The 7,844-nt window shown below is 36.8% G+C and overlaps 1 pseudogene; it reads left to right on the top strand.

The window, feature by feature from the left end:
• Nucleotides 1-2,195: 2,195 nt before the first annotated feature.
• On the top strand, nucleotides 2,196-7,465 carry LOC140507540 (olfactory receptor 52E8-like; annotated as a pseudogene).
• The last annotated feature ends 379 nt before the right edge of the window (nucleotides 7,466-7,844 follow it).

Genomic DNA, 7,844 nt, shown 5'->3' with positions numbered 1-7,844 from the left:
ATGGGGTTTAGGGGGGATGATAGAAGGGAGGACAAATGAGAGGAGGGGGTAATTAGAAATAAACACTTTTGAGGAGTGATAAGGTTAAAAGAGAGAACAGAATAAAAGTGGGGGGATGATAGGACAAAGGGAAATACAATTAGTCTTTCACAACATGACCATTATGGAAATCTTTAGCAAAACTACAAGTATATAGCCCATATTGAATTGCTTGCCTTCTTAGCGAGGATGAGTGTGGAAGAAGGGAAGGAGGAAAGTTAGAACTCAAAGTTTTAGGAAGAAATGTTGAGAATTGTTTTTGCATGTAACTAGGAAATAAGAAATACAGGTAATGGGGTATAGAAATCTATCTTGCCTACAAGAAAAAGAGAGAAGATGAGGATAAGGGAAGGGAGAGGTGTGATAGAAGGGAAGGCAGATTGGGATAAGGGGTAAGAATGGGATAAGAATGCACAGTGTTTTGGGATGGGGGAGGGGAGAGATAGGGAGAATATTTCAAACTCAAAGTCTTGTGGAAATGAATGTTGAAAATTAAAACTAAATAAACAAATTTTAAAAAAGAAAATATAAATTCCCTACTTATCTCTTTTATTAGATTGATTTTGGCTTTTACTTTGTAAGATAATTGCTATCCCTGCTTTTTTTTTTTTTTACCTCAGCTGAAGCATAATAGTTTTTCCACCAGTCCCTTATTTTAATTCTGTGGGTGTCTGTCAGTTTCAAATGTGAGTCTTATAAATAATATATTGTTGTATTCTGGTTTCTAATCCATTCAACTATCTGATTCCATTTTATGAACAAGTTCATTCCATTCACATTAACAGTGATGATTATTTTGTATCTCCAACCATCCTTTTTGTTTGTTTATTTATCCTTCTCCCTTTTTTCTAATCCTCTCTTCTGAAAAGTCTATTTTGCTTCTAATCACTGCCTCCTGTAATCTGCTCTCCCTTCTATCAACCCTCTCTTCAGTTATATTTTTCCTTCTTACTTCTCTGTTTGGTAAAATAGATTTTTATACCCAATTTAATTTGCATGATATTCCCTCTCCAAATCAGTTCCAGTGAGTGAGGTTCAAGCATTGCCCACTTCCTATTTCCCTTCTGCTCTAAAAACTCTTCTTTACATGTCCTTATTATGTGAGATAATTTTCCTTCATTCTACCTCTCCTTTCCCCCTCCTTCCAGTATATCTCTTTTTCTCACCCTTATATTTTTTGAGATCATTTCATCATAGTCAACTCTCACTCATGTCTTCTGTCTAAGTATACTCCTTCTGACTGTCTTAACAATGATAAATCTCTTAAGAGCGATAAGTAGCACCTTCCCACATAGGAATGTAAACAGTTAGCCATATTAAGTCACTTATGATTTTTCTTTCATTTTTACCTTTTTATGTTTCTCTTGAATCTTGTATTTGAACATCACATTTTCTATTCAGCACCGGTCTTTTCATTGTGTACCTATTTCTTCCTAAAATATTACACTAAATTTTGCTGTGTAAGTTTTACCTAGATGTATTTCTAACCCCTTTGCCCTCTAGAATATCATATTCCAAGCACTCTGTTGCTTTAACATGGAAACCACTAAATCATGCATAATCCTGATGGTGATTCCACAATATTTGAACTGACCAAGTAGCTCTAGAATTTGAGTAGAATTGTCATGGGATTTTTAATTTGGAGATCACTTTCAGGAACTGATCAGTGTATTCTTTCTCTTTCTGTTTTGCTTAAGATATCAAGGCAATCTTCCTTGATAATTTTTTGACATAGGATTTTTAGGCTCTTTCTTTGATTATGGTTTTCAGGTAGTTCAAGAATTCTTAAATTGCCTCTTTTGGCTCTATTTCACTTGTTGTTCTGATGAGATATTCCAGATTTTTTCCTATTTTTTCATTCTTTTGCCATTTTTGTGTGTGTTTTGATGCTTCACAGAGTTATAAGTTACCACTTGGCCAATTCTACTTTTTTAATTTTTTTTCTTCAATGAGCTTTTGTGCCTCTTTTCCCATTTGACCAATTTTGTTTTTTTTAAGGAATTCTTTTCTTCATTAACTTTTTGAGTCTCTTAACATTTGACCAGTTCTATTTTTAAAGTCTCATTTTCTTCAGTAACCATGATGTTAGGAAATATCTAATGCAAAAGTAAAAGAAGAGGACAAATGATGTGCAGAATATCATCGAAATATCAAAAATGAACTTGAATAGATTTCAAGAGATAGTGGAGTATAGAAAGGCCCAGCATGCCTTGAGGTAACGATGAATGGGACACAGTTGAACAACACCAGCAGTATATGGGTTTGAGCATGTAAATGCAGCTGTGTTCAAGTATATATGGGTTTGCATACACATGTACAGATGCATATGTATGTGTATAGTGTGTGTGGATAAACAGATATGCAGATAGTCCACCTACACTTATATAATCTGTCTCTATCTCTGCTTCTATCTTTATCTATTCACACTTCATTCCTCCCCCCTCCCAAAATATAAACTCCCACTTTGCAAGCTGAATTAAGTTATATTCTTATTGTTGACACTTTGTAAGATTCTGGTAGGATAAGGTTCCATGATAGTGCTCCCTTTTGTGGAACCTTGATGTTCTAAACAAACCAAAAAGATTAGTGTCCCTCAGGCAACTCCTACCCCTATCTGTGAAGGTTGAACTCTCTATATATCTATTTATTTGTCTGTCTAACCATATTTTCTTCCCCCTGCATACATATATGTTGTGCATGTGTCCTTATATGAATGTATATTGTGCATATTTAATATATATATATATACATATATACATGTAGGTTTTAGCTGTATCATCTTTAAATATTGCCTACTCTACCACTTCTTTAATCTAATTTGTTCCTTTTGAATCATACATTTTCCATTTGGAAATCCACGAGCCAGAGGAAGGAAGATTGATGGATATACTTTTTATTTTCAGAGTGATTGGAAAGGAGAATAGAAGCAATAATGAACTGACCATATTACAAAAGTTCACCTCAGTAAAAGGAGGCAATGGTTTATTAAGAATCTACTACTCTTCAACTGGCGCCAGATGCTGAATGCTGGGGATACGAAACAAACAAGAAAACAAATAATAGCAACAATAGCAACCAGTTCCTGCCCATGAGGACCACACATATTATTGGGGGGAAGTCATATGTACATAGTTAAGAAAACATAAAATACGTAGAAAGCAGCTACATAGTAATATTGGGAATAGGGAGGTGGACCAGGAAGAGCTTCATGTAGGAGTTGGCGTACATACCAATCCTGATAGTGGTAAGATTTTAGGAAGAATATTGGCAACTGTAAAGGTAATTTACATGGAAATCTTTCATATTCATTAATAGGCCCATGTAACCTGCCTGGGCCACATGGAATTCTGAGCAGGGAATGGATATTTATATAACACCCACTACATTCCAAGCACTGTAGTAAGCACTTTACAAATATCTCATTTATTTCTCACAAAGACCCTGGGAGCCAGGTGCTAATATTCTCATTTTATACTTGAGAAAAGTGAAAAAAAAGAGAGATTTAGTGACTTGATCAAGAGCACACAACTGGTAAGCATCTCTGGCTGAATTTCAAAACAGGACTTTCTGACTCTAAGCCAGTGCTTTATTTATTTTATTTCCTGACTAACTAGGAGCACTAAGTGTAAAGTTTATGAGTTATTAATGAAAAATATCCTAATGGTGGCTGAATGCCCAAAGTACAATGGGACAACTTAGATTCTATAGTGCCCTCTATATCGCTGGATGTCTATAGGCTACAGAAGTATTCGAGGATGTTACAGAAGAGACTTATTTTTGTGTCCTTGTACATAGCAAGTGCTTGTTTAATGAATGGTGGAATTTATTAATATCCAGGTAACAGTTGGATCTGATAAAATCTAAAGTTATTCAGTAAAATTCAAAATCTACTGCACAAGTACAGGATAGTTTCTATGTGACAACAGTTTATATTAAAAACAATCTCGAATTTTAGCAGACTACAAGCCCAGAGTCATTATTAGTATAACATAGCAAGCCTAAGAGCTGATATATTTTGATATTGCATCACATTAACAGAAGTGTCGGTTTTATAAAAAGGAAAATGTTAGGGCTCTGAACTTTGTTAAGGGCCCTATGTGTACATAGCATTCTATTAGATTCTGGAGAAGATACAAATGACTTGATCCCTAATCACAAGGAGTCTATGGTCTAGTAAGTGCAAATGATGCCTGAACAATCCCATCTGACACAAATATTACATAATTATTACATTAGAGAATTACAAAATAGAGAATTATATAAATCCAAGAGGGAAAATTATCAAATAGGAGTAGGATGCCAGGCAAGGAAAGTTTTTGGTTTGGGTTTTTGGAGAAGTTGGAATTTGAATTAGTTTTCAAAGGGTGAGCAGAAATTCAACAGGCATTGAGAGGAACAGGGGAAAGGAATTTGAAGCCAACAGAACTCTTGGACAAAGGAATGGACCTCAGAGTATTTATCATGTTTTCAAGGGATGGAGAAAGATGCAATTTGGATTGTTTGTTAATGAGTTATATGAGGTAAGGATGGAAATGTACAATACTGCTTGACTGTGTGGAGTTGTGAATAGTTGGTGGAAGCACCTATGCTTTTCTTAGTAAGATGTCACTGGATCTTTCTGAATGAGAGGAGTTATGACTACAACTGTGTATAAGATTCTTACAGTTGGGAGAAAAAAAAAAGGACCATTGAAAGGGAAGACAGTGGAGGAAAGAAGGCAGGGCAGAGCCAAGACGGCAGATTAGAGGGACAGATCTGCTCTAGCTCTACTCCCATAGCCCATAAAATACCTAGAAAAAATGACTCTAAACAAATTCTCATGATTGATTGAATGTAAGAGTTGAGGCAAAATAAAAAGCCCAAGATGAAAACAAGGTTACCAAATGAGAGACTAAGTGAATATTAGTGACATAGAAAAAGACTGGAAGGTAAGACAGGTCAGAAGGAGAAGTCTTACTTACTGTGTAACAAGCATTGTGCTAAGCACTAGAGATGTAAGAGAGGTAAACACAGGCCCTGCCCTGGAGGAGCTCACAATCTAATGGATGACATAGGAGCCTCCTCACTAGGCACCTTCTATACCAATTAAATCAACTGGAAGAGAGTGACTGAGAATTATAAAAGAATGTGAAAGTATGCCCCATATGAATCATTTGGGCAAAATGGAATATTTAGCTTCTCAAAGTGAAAACTTTAATGCAACATCACCGCTGGATTCTGTGAGATGGAGATTTCCTACTTTGATTTGGCTCCCATATCTCTTCTCTCAGAGGAAACTCACTATACACACTCTTTCTCATAATTTACACTTCTTCATCCCTCACCATGACCTACCTTCACACACACTCCTTCACTTCCTAAGCTATAAGACCTCACTGTTATAATATAGTAAGTTATAGTCAGTGCTCCTCTTTTAGAATGTGTTGTAAGATGGTTGGCCATCAAGCAACTACTACACCTAATAGAGAAGGTCATACCATTTAGCCTTTGATCCTGTCTAATTTTATCATCTCCACTCATTGGATGATAAGACCTATCCCATCTTCCTCTAATGACTTAAAAAGGCTTGTGACTGTGCCTTTACTCAGACCATATCTCCTCTTTGCAACATTCTTGCCTATGTTTTCCACCAATATCTTTGAAAGCAATTTGTGCAAAGTTAGCAAAGTTAACTTTATCAGTCCTCTTCTACTTGAATGGACCTTAAATCCAGAGCCTTTATTCTAATTTGCCTTTTTTATGAATAGCCATATAATGTGAGAGTTGAAAAAAATTTAGAATTCAGTGAGTTCTACCGAGTCATTTTATAACAGGGGAAGCAGTGACATATAATGTTTGAGTGACTTTCTCTAGGTCACAAAGCTAATCAATGACAAGATCAGGGCTAGAACCTGGGTCTCTTGACTGATAGCCCTTTATTGTTTACTCTATATTATTGTGTGTATATTCTTGCATGCATATGTGTGTGTGAAAGAGAGACAGAGTAAATCCTTTTTTTATGCTATTTTCCACAGCAGAATAGAACAGATCCTCCATTTCTTTTACATGCTTCCCAGTGTCTATAACAAGGCTCAAGTTACATCCAATGTGCCTGCAAATATTTTCACTCAGTGCCAAAGCAGTTGAGTGCCCAAGATCATACCCATATTTACTTAGACTAGATATAGACTGTAACACAGTAGAAAAGAATTGTGTCTTAAGGTAAGATTCTGACTCACCTCTACCACTTCCTCAGTTGCCCCATTGTCTGTTTCCCATTCTCTGATCTGGAATATTATACCCACAGGGAAGGAAAAGAAATAGCAGCTGATGACCCATAGTTATCAAATGGCACCACATCCTTGAAGAATTATTTCTGAAAGATACAGAAGAAGGAGAGGATTGGGAAAGATAATAGATGGAAATACTTCCCTGGTCAGACCCTCTTGAATAGTGAAAGTATACAGGAGATTTTAACATTTTTTTTATATTTCTCCAGGGCTTCAGAAGGAAATGGTGAATTATCACTCTACAGGGAAGATTCTTTAGAAATGATCAAGGTCTTTGGTAGGCCCCATAAGGATGCCCTCTTTGAATGAGACAGAATTTCATCCTTCTTCCTGCTGGGAATCTCAGGCCTCTAAAGTGCACATATCTGGCTTGGCTACTCCTTCTATGCCTTATACCTGGTTGCACTCATGGGAAATATCACCATCCTGTATGCAATTCAGACTGAACAAAGCCTCCACCAACCATGTTCTACTTGCTGGCCATGTTGTCAGGAACTGATTTGAGTTTGTCTACAGCTACCATCCCCAAGATGCTGGGAATCTTCTGGTTTCACATGAGGGCTATTGACTTTGGGGCCTGTGTCACCTAAGTGTTCTTTATCCATTTTATTCAGTCATGGAGAGTGTTGTACCATTGGCCATGTTTTTTGACCACTATCTTGCCATTTGCAACCCCCTCCACCACAGTATGATCCTTACTCACAAAACCATTGGCTTCATTGCTCTAGTGGTTTTCCTAAGGAGATTGTTCATGATTATTCCTAGTATATTTCTCCTACTTTGACTCCCTTACTGTGGGCATCAGAGTCAAAATCATTTTTGTCCTGGGAAATATTTCCATGTTATTTATGGGGTGACTGATCATCATCTCCTATGCCAGAATACTCCAGGCCATCTTTCACCTCCCTTCTCAGAATGTTAGACTCAAAGCACTCAATACCTGTACTTTCCAAATCTGTATCACCTTAGCCTTCTTCACAGCAGCTCTATATTCCTTCCTCACTCATCGTTTTGGCCACAACATCCCCCATTACATCCACATCCTCCTGGCCAATCTTTGTGTAGTTGTGCCACCTGCCCTCAACCTTGTCATCTATGGGATTAGAAGAAATCACATCCAGGAGAGACTTTTGAAGTTTGTTTTTTTTTTTTTATAAAAAAGAATGACATGATAGAGATAAGGAAGTCTCAGGGACTTTTTATCATTCTACCACAGAATATGAACCAACTTGAAAAACAGAAGTGATATGGCATGGTGAATAGAGAGCTGGCCTCAGAACTGGGAAGACTTGGGTTCAGATATCCCCTCTTATCTTTAATCTTTCCCTATGTACTAGCTCATCCTCTCTTACCTACAAACATATCCATTTCTCCTATCTTTAAATCATTATATTTCCCACACACACCCCAAAAATCCTCTCTCATTCCAAACGTCCCTGTTTTTATAGAGGATACTATGAACTTTCCAATTACCAAGGCTCACAAGTATTGCTTTCTTCACTCATTTGCCCCTCACGCTATGATCTTCACATCTTC

The sequence above is a fragment of the Notamacropus eugenii genome, chromosome 5, assembly GCF_028372415.1.
Source record: "Notamacropus eugenii isolate mMacEug1 chromosome 5, mMacEug1.pri_v2, whole genome shotgun sequence".
Taxonomy (NCBI): domain Eukaryota; kingdom Metazoa; phylum Chordata; class Mammalia; order Diprotodontia; family Macropodidae; genus Notamacropus; species Notamacropus eugenii.
This window is presented reverse-complemented; position numbering and strand designations above follow the sequence as displayed.